Genomic DNA, 12,925 nt, shown 5'->3' with positions numbered 1-12,925 from the left:
TTATATTCTTCAATGAGAGAAACTATTAGATTGGTTTTGAATTGAGCTCCTTGGTCATATGTCAACTCCTTGGGGACTCCAAACCATGTAAAGATAGATTCATACAAGAACTTTACAACATTGTTATCCCTTGGGTGTTTCATGGGTTTGGCCTTTGCTCACTTAGTTACATAATTAATGCAAACTAAGATATAAGATTTACCTTGTGAAGAGGGTTCAATAGGGCCTACGAAGTCAATCCCCTATTTATCAAAGGGTGAAACAACTACTTAAGGTTGTGGGGGCATTTCATTAGATTTAGTGGGTCTTCCCATATGTTGATACTTATCACATTTCTTTATGTATCTGGCTGCATCCTTGTGTAAACTTGGCCAATAGTACCCAGTTGTCAATATTTTAAAGGCTTTTTTTTGGCTGCAAAATGACCTTCATAGGGTTCATCATGGCATGCTCTCAAGATATCATATGTTTCATCTTCTCTAATACACTAACACATTACTTGATTAGGGCTAGTATAAAACATAAATCCAACAATCCAAGAATAATTAAAACTCTTTTTAGAGAGTAACCTCCTTTCCTTGGTAGAGAGGTGAGCTGACAGCTTGCCTATGGTGAGGTAATTTTCAATATCTACATACCATGGATTTTGTGCTGATAACAGGAAAAGGTGTTCATCTAGAAAACTATTGTCAATGGGTACATGATCATCAGGGACATGCAACTTAGAGAGAAAGTCAGCCACCACATTGGCCTTGTTAGGTTTATCTATTATGGTGATATCAAATTCCTACATAAGTAACAACCAATGAGCTAATCTTCCTAATATTGTAAGCTTACTCATCAAATACTTTATAGAAGAGTGATTAATATGAACAAATATTTCATATCCAATAATGTGGTGTTTGAATTTATTCAATGCATAGGTAACTGCAAGTAACTCTTTTTTAGTAACTTTGTAGTTAAATTCTACACCTTGCAAATTTTTACTAATAAAATAAATGGTATGTTCAATTGAGTCTACCTTTTGGCCTAACACTGCACCTATGACATAGTCTAAGGCATCTATATGGATGTGGAAAGACAGTCCCCAATTAGGTCCTCTTAAAATTGGTGCTCTGGTGAGGACTTCTTTAAGTTGCAGGAAAGATGTAGCACATGTAAAGTTCTAGGAAAATTTGGAATCCTTTTTTGACAAGCTATAAAGGGGTGCTACAAGTTGACTAAATTTTTTGATGAATCTTTGATAATATCCAACATTTCCTAGTAAACTTCATACATCCATTTGCTTCTCTAGCATAGGAAAGGTACTAATGACTTCAATCTTGGAAGGATCTACTTGGATGCCTTTGGATGAAATGAAATGACCTAGCACTACTCCTTCTTCCATCATCATAAAACATTTTTTACTATTTAGAGAAAGGTTATAGTCTTGGCATCTCTTGAGAACTATCTCTAAGTTAGCTTTTGTTTCCTCAAAATTAGTCCCATAAATAGTGAAATAATTCATATAGATCTCCATGAATTTAGTAGATATATTTTAAAAGATACTTATGATAGCTTGTTGGAATGTGGCTAGGGTGTTCTACAAGCCAAAGGGTAAGATTGAGTAGGAAAAGGTACCCCATGAGCATGTGAAAGTTTTTTTTTCTTGATCCTTTGGAGCTATTTGTAACAAATTGTAACCACTAAAACCATCTAGAAAGGAGAAATATTCCTTGCTAGCTAGGTTGTCAAGAACTTGGTCTATAAGTGGTAAGGGAAAGTGGTCTTTCTTAGTGGTTGAATTGAGCTCCCTATAATCTACACAAACTCTCCATTTTCCTTCTTTCTTTGATACAATAACTAGGGGTGGAACCCATTGGCTATCAGAGATAGGGTAGATAAAAATAGAACTCAATAATTTTTGTAGTTCACTTTAAACTATGTCCTTTAAAACAAGGTTAACTCTCCTTTGAGGCTACTAGACAGGTTTAAAATTAGGACTGATTTAAATCTTGTGAGTACAAAGAATAGGGCCTAGTCCTTTCATGTCCATGTAGTCCCAAGAAAATGTTTTTTGATTTTCTTGTAGTAACTACAACATAACTTCTTGTTGAGAAGGCGATAAGGCATTCTTTAGATTCAACTCCTTTCCTAGACCAACTTCCATCTTAATAACCTTATCTATCATACATAACTAGGCAATAAGAGAAGAATCCATCTCATGAGGTGATAAGGAGTGAAGAAATTGGGATGCTTCTGAATGCTAAGGTGTGTTCAAGGGTGGTACTAAGGTTTTTAGGATACATTCTACCCGAGGACACATTTGAGCTTCTACTCAATATTCATTCATAATAATGGATGAAATGATCTCATCTTCTTCTAGAGAGGCTACAAATGACTCTCAACCTATAATCATTAACTGATGGATGGAATTTACTTCTAGATCTTCATCACCCAAGTCTAGCCAAATTACTTGGTCATCTAAAAACAATGACTGAGCAGAGAAGTATAGGGTCAATTCTTAGTATGGATAATATTGGATATTGTCATTTTACTAGATTGAAAAGCTATATAGGCATCTACAATGGCCAACCATGGTCATCCTAAAATTAAAGGATATCCTCCCATGTTAGCCTTTAGGTAAAGGAAATTTTTTTTTGGGATACTCCCAAGAATTCAAGGTGACTATGACATCTTTAATCATCCCATCCAATTGATAGTAGAACTATCAACAAGCTGAAGTATGCTTGGTATTTCTTTGAGACCAATGATATGAAATTGAGACAATACCTCCTTTTTCATGACATTTATAGATGCTCCTAAGTCAACTAAAGCATTTTGGACTTGCATCCCATGAATGGTGATAGTAACCACAGGGCTCCCAGGGTTAGAATATTTAGGTATAGTTAATTTTTCCAACATCAAATCAAATAATTGTCCTAAGACATGAATAGTTTTTGAATCCTTCTTTCTTCCTGGTTGTTTGATACATGCTTCCTTGATAACTTTAGTATAGGAAGAGACTTCCTTAATAGCATCAATTAATGGTATTTGCATTGTCATTTACTTGAGCTGATTGAGCAAATTAATTACTGTATAGTTTTCTATAAGCTGACCTTATTTTAACAACATATGATGAAATGGGGATTCTTTGGCTACAGGAGTTGTTTGTTGATTTGACACATTTTCCTATTTAGTTGGGTAATCCTCAACTTTAGTTACTATAGGCTTTTGAGGTGAAGATAGAGTAATGCTTGACCTTAAGTGGATATCATTTAGGGAAACAACATAGCTTTGCTATTGTGCTGGCTATTTGGTATTGGTAGGATTAGGATTACGTTGAACTAGTAATTAAGTTTTCTTGGGAGGAGCATTAGTGGCTATAGGAAGAGGCATTAGAGCCTACTTTGAGGTGGTGGCATTAGAGCTTGCTAACTAGGTTGGGTATTCCAATTTTGGTTTCACTACCAACCTTGCTGAGGTTGCTACCAACCTTGTTGAGGTTGTTTTGAATTGTTATTTCCACTAAAACTAGTATTTTTCTATTGATTATTACTATTATAACTTTGAAGAGGATTTTGGGGCATACCCTATCTTTGAGCCCATGGTCTTCGTTGAGCAACATAGAGAACTTCTCCATTTTCAATGATGGCTTTAATCTCAGTAAGCATATGTTATGTCTCTAGGTTTGCAACATACTTGCATCTACAGTGCATTTTATTCTCCCTACAATGTGGATAGAATTCAACTAACATAGAATCAACTTCATCCTTTTTCATTCTAGCTTGCATGGTATCCAACTAAGTGGCTACATCATTAATGATGTCTTATTTGAAATTTGACAATAAATGCGATAGTTCCATCTTTGATACTCTTGGACTACCATTAGACTTATGTGGTAGATCTCTAAGTCCCCTACCTTTCTTCATAGTAGCTCTGGAATAATTTAGACATATAATTTGTATATCAGTCCAACTTTTTTGAGTGATATCTCCTCTTGTCATTAAATCTAGAGTTTTAATAGTCCCATCATTTACACCTCTCATAAAAAGGTGTTTCTTTGATTCTTCATTCAATTGATGTTCTATATTACGCTATAGGTTGAACATGAATCATAAAACATAGTCTTCCAAGGTTTCATCATCCTTTTGGGACATTTTGAAAATGCCATCCCTTTGAAATCTTGACCCCTATAGTATTTTTTGGACTTTGTTAGAAACAAGTTACTTATTGTAGGCCAATCCACTATAATGTTGGCATGCAAACCCATAAGCCATATTAGAGCAGCTTCCTTTAAGGTGGATGGAGACAACTTTATCTTGTGAGCATCAATTTTATAGTCATAACTTTTACAAAGCCTATCAAACTCAAAGAGGAAGGTTTCAAGGACTTCAATAAATAGGCCATAAAATATTGGAATTGTAGTAGAAGTTATGTTCTTTAAGTTTTGATTACCTTGTTGATGATGAATAGGAAAGGGAAATGTAGGCTAAGGCTGAACCATTGTGGGAGGAGGACCTAGTGGTGGTGGTTGATAGATAATAAGGGAAAGTGGATTACCTTGGTATTAAAGTTCAACAAAGAGATTATTAAAATGTAAAGATTCATCAAAGGATGAGGGTATTTGTTCTTGAGCCATAGCAGATGGATTTTCAAAAGGTTCTTCTTCTTCATACTCACTGTGAGGTTCTTCAGGCTTAGGATTAAAAATGTCTTCTTGAATATTATGGGGAAGAAATCTCCTAAGGAGGTCTCTTCTTCTATGTATGCAAAATAATGCAAAATTTAAACTAACATAATGACTTCAAGGTTGAACTTGATTGACACCTCCCTGAAAATAGCACCAAAAATGTTCAGTTAGCTTATTACTTTAATAAAAAAGGATTGGACATCTTTTTATAGTAATTTCATGGTCAGAAAACATCATGTGTTTACCTAAAATAGTATACTAACTTCATTTAATTTGTCAACCTAGGAGCATAAACTTGAGAGGATAACTACAAAATCTATGCTCTAATTCTTCTTTAAGTCATTACAATAATGTGAAGGAAATGCTGAAGGAATTCTATGCTAGCAAATGAAACAACTTAACTTAAAGCTTGAAAGTAATGCTGAAATAGTAAACCTATCTATTGACCTATGCCACATGAACAATTCATTTATTCTATTATCAATGTCTGCAAGAGAAACACAAATCTATCTTGCAAGGAAACAATCAAGGAAATGAAATCTATTCTAACGAAATAGTTCACTCACCAAGTTGGCATCCTTGGATGAGTGAAAAAAAAAGACAATCAGAATAAGAGAAATATAATTGAAGTATTCATTCTATTCATTCATGGTGAAGGAATTAAGACTAACTAAAAAATGAATCATACTCAACTGCTATGAAAATAAACTTGGCTATGAAAATAAACTACTCTTGAAGCTACAACAATCATTTCTTAAATGGAACCTATAAGTACTCCCTAACTGTATGATCACTCCATTAATGAGGATTAATTATAGAGTCATAAAGTCTGAAACTAAATTTCCATTAACCATGAATAAATCCTCTATAAATATAGTAGGTTGTGGAAGCTACTTTCATGAGATATTCCAATAGAAAGCATATAATGACTTGCTCCACTCATGATGATTCAACAATCCGATTGGATCTGATTTTAATGCTAAGGTGTTGACTCTTGAATATCCATGACAAGTACCCAAAAAAATTCAATTCCTACACCACTTCTGCATACATATATTTATTTTATCATCAATATTAGAAATAGTGTAAGTTCAAATTACCACTCTTGAAAATCCTACGGCTACAGGAGGAAAAATACCCAAGACATAGCATAAATGAGAAAACATTTATCAGCATGCAACATCACTTCATTATACCATTTTTGTCCATAGATAAAAGAAATTATAGCATATTTGAAATATTCATTCTTCTACTTAATGTCTCATCATATATAGAGAAAATACATGAAAACATAAGTTTATTTTCTTAAAACCATAAAGTCATGATTTTTTCTAGAAGATAACTGTTTAAAAAAAGGATAAAAAGATCTTTAAAAAATGGCCTTTTAGAGGCCCATGAATAGTCCTAGGTGTAGGCCAATTCAAGATTTCTTCTACCTTGGTTGGATCCATCTTCAACTAGTGTTTTGAAATTATGAACCCAAGGAAAAACAACTCTTCTTGCGAAAATGAGCACTTCTTCAAATTTATCTTCAATTATTCTTCATGTAACTTTTCAAGGACTAAATCCAAGAGATTTAGGTGCTCCTACCCACTCTTTCTTAAAAAAAGAATATTATCCAAATAAAAAATGCAAAACTTGTTAATAAATGTTTACAAAACTTCATTCACGAGTCTCATGAATTCGCTAGGTGTATTAGATAGACCAAATGTAATAAAAAACCATTCATACAATCCCTTATTTGTCTTAAAGTTTGTCTTCCATTCATCACCTTCCCATATCCTGATCTGATGGTAACCACTCTATAGATCCATCTTGGAATAATAACTTGCACCTACTAAGAAACCTAATAGATCTTCTACCCTTGGAATGGGAAACCCATATTTGATAGTTATCTTATTGATGACCTTGGAATTAGTACATAGCCTCCACATTACTTCCTTTTTACTGGCTAGTACTATTGGTACAAAATAAGGACTAACGCTTTTCCTTATGAAACCTTTGGACAACAATTTTTCAATCTGCCTAGGTAACTCTTCATTTTTTTCAGGGGTAAACTTGTGGGATACTTTATTTTTAAATTTTTTTTTTTAAGGGGTAAACGCTTTGACTTGGAGCTATGAACCAGTGAGGCCACAAATGGGGGACATCATCCCCATTAGATTTGAACCTTAATGGCAAGGATAACAACCCAACAACTTAACCATCACAACATGCCACTATTGGAAAACTTGTAGGATAATTTATTGGGTAATGTAGCATTTGGTATTAAGTCTACACAAAGGCTTATCTCCCTTTGTGGTGGTAGAATTTCAGGTTCACTAGCTGCAACAACATCTTTATACTTCTCTAACAACTCTCTGACCTCTCCAAGCCCTACTTGGTGTTCTACTTTCTAAGCTTGAGGAATTCTCTTGACCTCCTTCTTTGGTCTAACTATGATAGAAAACCATGGTGTTTTCTCTTCATTAATAGTTTGCAAAAACTCTTTTCCTCCCATTAAAAAATTGGTCAACTTATGTTTTCCATCATCAGGGAGGGGTCTCATAGTAAAATTTTCTCCATACTTAGTTATACAATAGACATTTTTTATTCCATCATGCCTAACATCTATATCATATTTCCAAGGCCTTCCTAGGAGAAAATGGCATGCATCCATCTTAGTCACATCACACAAAATCTTGTCTTTATAATCCCCTATATTATATTCTATCGATACTTGCTCAAAAGTTAAAGCATGTTGCTCCTTATTTTAAAAAAAAACTCTATAGGGTTAAGGGTGAGGAATTATTTGTAATCATAATTTTTCTACCATCTCCTTGGAGGCCAATTATCAGTAGATCTAGAACCAACAATAACCTTGCAGACTTTACCACTTATCTTATAGGTGGTTTTAAATAGTGACCTCCTTTGTGGTGGCTCCGTCTCTATTGGTACCTTCAAGAGATTTCTCTTGAGTATGAGACACTCTCCTTGCTTTGGATTTGCAATTTTGGCATGAGAGCTAGTGCTTTGCACATCTTCATCCTACAACAAATTGATTCTTCTTTCACTTGTATGGCTGACAGATCCCTACTTCTTTGAACACCTAGAATATTGGTGATCCAATTGGTTATAGTTGTAACACCTGCCTGTGAAGATACTAGGACTTCTAGAACCAAATCTTCCTCTTCCATTAGGCCTTCTTCCTATAAAGCCTCCTCCATTTCCTACATCAACTTCTTGCTCAAGTCCTCTCATATGTCCCTGAGATTTGAATTAAGTACCCCAATTTATAAATCTTCCTCTACCCCTAAAACTTCCTCCCCTCATCTTATCTTGCTAATCACCCTTTCTCTTTTGCCTTTCCTCCACTTTGATTGCTAACTAGTAACACTTATGCACACTATCAAGTTTGAACAAGTTCACTTCATCTTGGATGTTGTATCTCAACCCATTGAGATATCTTGCTGATTTTTGAGTCTCACTCTCAGTCACCTTGGATTTTAATGTCAACTTTTGAAATTCCTCTGCATAGGTAGCCACATCAAGGTCCTTTTGCCTCAAGTTTTGTAGCTTCTTGTGTACCATAACCTTATCATTTTGTGGAAAAATTGCCTCTTCCCTTCTGCAATTATTCTCTTATAACTGTAGACACCTAAATTTGATTACATCAATAACTAATCATATTTAGTCATCTCCTAGGACATTATTGATTAAATATTTACTATTTAATCAATTAATCATCATCCCCTAGTTAATTAATTAATTTAATTAACTATAGTCTAATTGATAAAATCAAATGATAACCCAAAATCAATTTATCAATTAAATCCCTGTTCCTCTATTGAATTGGATAAATCATTAAATCTATTCAATTTAATTTCATACTCCCATTTTATTGAATAAAACATTTAATAAAATATCTGAAATCCAAAAGCCTTCCTAAACCTTATCATAACCCCTAATCCAACCCGTTCACCCATACTAACCTCACTTAGCCTCCTAACTAACCAATCCCATCAAAGCCAAATCACCCACCACCTAAGCCCCCTTCTAAGCTAATCCTAATCTTCTTCTAATCATGTGCATAATCATAAACATGCGTTAAGACTTGCTAACCCAAGCTAAAGTCAACAAATATCTTCCCCTCACCCTCCAACATAAATGACCCTCGAATATTTCTTACACTCCTCTTACACTCCTCTTAATGGCTCTTACACCTTCATTTATGAGTCTTGCATACTCACCCTCCCTTCATTACTCCCTTTGACCACCTCATACCCTATCCCCTCACATGCACTCTCCTTGTGATAGTTGTCACCTCCTCATTGGTGTTAAACAAGCATAATCTTTGTGCTCCCTTTTGAGTGCATCTTGACCCTCCCTCACCATCTCATCATCTTGACATCTTAGCCATCCATTCCTTCAACCCTTGGCCTATAAATTGAACCCTCTCCCTTCACTAAAAATCATCCACCTTTTTATGCAAAGTTATAATGATATTTTGACAGCACACACACTACCAAAATACCATTATAATGGAAAAATCACTTCATGACTCCATTGTTGCAACCTTATTTCACTCACCCCATCCATCCATTTGAAGTTTGAGCTATACTTGTGAGCACACATACCTTAAATTGGGGACAAATCTATTGTATCATTGTGTTATCCATTTGGAACTTACCATTCTTGGTTTACCTCCATTTTTGGTGATAACAAATCAGTCCTATCTTAAGTGTTTACTCATTTTAGTATTGTTAATGCTTTCTTTAATAGCTAGTATTCATGTTACACTACTAAACTAGGTGATACATTTTGGCTCGCCCGGTGGGATCCCGCATTTGAGTCAATCTAATAAATTTTAAAGATTTTTTGTGATATTTAACCAAATTTAACGTGGTTTGGTTGTGTGTTTTTGCAAAAGGTTTGCTAATATTTTTGTAGGTACACAGGTTCCCCTTTCAAAATTGTTCCCTTGGTCATATAATTAGTTTTCAATTTTAAGCACTTCAGAATACCTTGTTTTTGCAATCCCGCTACCCTAGGGAAGCGATCTCGCGATCGTGGGAATGCTGGTATTTCTCGATGAGAACACAAACTCGTGACTGTGAGTTCATAGCTCATCCCACAAGCATTGAAAAACTAGCAAAAAAAACTCTCTACATTCCCACTGGTCTTTCATTCTGTGAGAACATGTTAAACTCCTACGGGATCACTGCTACTTCCTTGCGGGAACACATTTTATTACCTATCAAACCTACTCATCCTTGCCAACTGTTGACCTTTCAAACCCACCAAAATAATTTCTTGCAAGAATGCACTAAAGTATACTTGTGGGATTGCTTGTCTGTGGGATCGCTCTGTGTTTTTAAACCCGTGGCCTTAATTTTTATTGTCACCAATTTTTTGTCCCTCGTTCCTGCTGACTATTTTTGCATTCTCGCGACCGTGAGATCGCTGCATTAACCTATGGGATCACCTTGCCTTTTAGACCAAAACTTAGCTTCAACTTTTTCATGTCCCCGCTGACAGTTCTCATATTCCCATGCTTGTGGGAATGAGTTCTTAACTTGTGAGTTCGCTATGAGATTTTTTTTTCTCAAATTTCTAATACTTTTTCATTTGTAGGTTTTATGCTGATGTGCAACTTTTATCATCATCAATCATCTATTGAATGAATTAAAATTAAAGAAATCTTTCTTTTTCATGGAATGAATGATTGGTAACTAACCATTGTGATGAACACTTCATTTTAAGGTGTTAAAGAACATTATGTGCAAACACTTCAAATTTGGGACTTAAAATAAATTTCATCAAATCTTGAATGCCTTAAGGATTTAAAATGCTCTTATTCCCTCCTGTTTGAAGCTTTGGCACATAATTTCCCCTTTGTTGACTCAATTTAATTTTTTTGGTGATGTTGTGAAGTTGGAATGAATCTTATATGCTAAACATGTGTGTTTTCAAAAGTTGTAGACTAGAGCATTAAAGTGTCCAAAAAGCAATGAATCCCATGTCTTGCATGTTTTTAGATTGTGCATTTTTGCACATCTTAGACTTCTCTCTTTTCATGCAAAGTAAGACCATTAAAGTACATGATGTATGTACCAAAATTTGTTAGGAAGATCATCCGCAACAACCTAGGAGTGCTTCTAGTGAGTTCATCCATGTTTGGGAAGTGCATCCCCTTTGGTGAGAAACTCAAACCAGTAAATAGTCCGATCGATATATAAATGAGGGGAAGGGTTCTCACTCTATCTCTTTAGTTCAAGCAGCATGTTTCTGGGGGTAGTCTGAGGTGGGAAAACTTTCCCACAATTTTGGCATGTCCAGAATAGACCCTTAAGTGGATCACAACCAGTAACAACCATTGCAGAGACTCCACAAACCCATTTACAACCCTCTTAGTCTAAAGTATCTCGCTTTCTTTCATGGTATGTTATTCACAGTGCAAGTGAAACAACATCCCTTAAGATTACTCACCATTATGCTCTCCTGGTAGAGGCATAAGGCCACTTGGGTTTCATCTCCAAGGGTTGTTGTTCCCGCAGAAGGGGAACTTCTATTTGTCATGCCTTGAAGGTTCTTTGATGTGTATCGTTTGTTGATAGACTCTTGTATCGACTCACCTCTTCGATTAGAGGGAAATATTGCACTAGAACCAAGAGACATCAAGCTGTGGGCCGTTGAATAACATATGACAATCAAATTACAACTTGTAGGGTTAAAGTGTGTGTTTGAACTATCTTAAATTGTGCTAAAGACCTGTGAAAACATTTGTTGAACATACAGAATTCAGTGGTTACTATAAAAATAAATCCTTTTGCTAAAGAGATCAACTATTTGTATTTCTCAAAGTTTCTTTGTCCTTTGAGAAATTGTTTGCTCATTTATCCCTATATCAAAAGAAAGAAAGTTTCACCTTCATCATTTCAAAACAACGGTTGTTAGCAAGTCCATTTGCAACAACTACTTGTCTCACTAGTCCAATTTGTCCATTTGTTTCAAAGCGATCTACTTATTCCCTCAAAAATCACAAAGAAGAACCTAAGTTATAAATCCTTTTGTTGGCCCAAAGTCTTTCTCTGTTTCAAAAATACTTTTCCATTTACCCTACTTGATTGAAAATATCACAAATTTTATCTCTAAGAGACCTCACCTTCATATGTAAGAAACGGTTGTTAGCAAGCCCACTCGCAACACCATACTTTTAAGTTTACCTTTTTATACACTTATTACTTAGAAAATACCCCACAAAGGTCTAGTTACCAATGAACCCCTTTTTCTCTAAAAAGATCCAACAATTGCTCTTTTCAATATACCTTTTGCTACCAATCTACTTGACCAAAAGAGGCATAGTTTTCCTTGCCTAGAAAATAGTTAGCCAAATTCATCCTGAAAGAGATCCAAAAACTTGATATTTCTCAATTGATTTATGTTCCAACCCAAGTTCTAGAAGGTATACTTAGCATAGTCACTACCTCCAAAAACCCCACGGTTGTGATTATAATCCTTGAAGATATCTCATGTCAAGCCATCCCAAGACTAAGTTTAAGAAGGCTAAGCTTCCTCAAATACCAGCCTATAAGGAAATCAAAGCAGAGCATAAGAAACATACCTCTAACCCTAGGATTTCCAAATTGGATCAAATTGAGAAAGACAGAGCCGAGGAAGCATTGCAAACTGAATGGGACTACAAAATCCAAAACCTAACCCTTCGACGTGGTGTTAATATGAGCCTTATCAATAACTCTACTGTTACTCATTTTGATTAGGTCCTTCCTTTTTCCACACACACTTACACACTTATAGGTTTAGTCTCTCATCTAGGAATTGCACTATCCCATTCAAGCATTTGAAGTTAGACCATCTCCTCTCATCTTACGTTGTTGAAGAAGAATCCTCCACATGCATTGTTAAAATCTTAGAATTATTTCCTCACTCACTTAGAAACTTTTTTTGCATCACATCTCTCATCATCTTGAGTATCCTTGAAACACAACACTTTGCTAGGAATAGGTTGTTATTGGTGTCCCACATCACCTTGAGTTGAAGGTTAGGGTCACACTTTTTGCATCACCATCACATTTCCCACATGAATATTTTAGTAAAACACAAGTTTCTTGCACTTAGCACCATATCATTTAGACTTCCTTAGTATCATCCCTCACCACATTTACATCTTTAGGAAAAGGATCCTTTCATGCCACCCACCACACATTTTGGTAGGAACACACGAAAAAAAGATATGGATCCTAGTCATCGTGG

The sequence above is a fragment of the Cupressus sempervirens genome, chromosome 8, assembly GCF_028749045.1.
Source record: "Cupressus sempervirens isolate cs-2001-9-10 chromosome 8, ASM2874904v1, whole genome shotgun sequence".
Lineage (NCBI taxonomy): Eukaryota > Viridiplantae > Streptophyta > Pinopsida > Cupressales > Cupressaceae > Cupressus > Cupressus sempervirens.
This window is presented reverse-complemented; position numbering follows the sequence as displayed.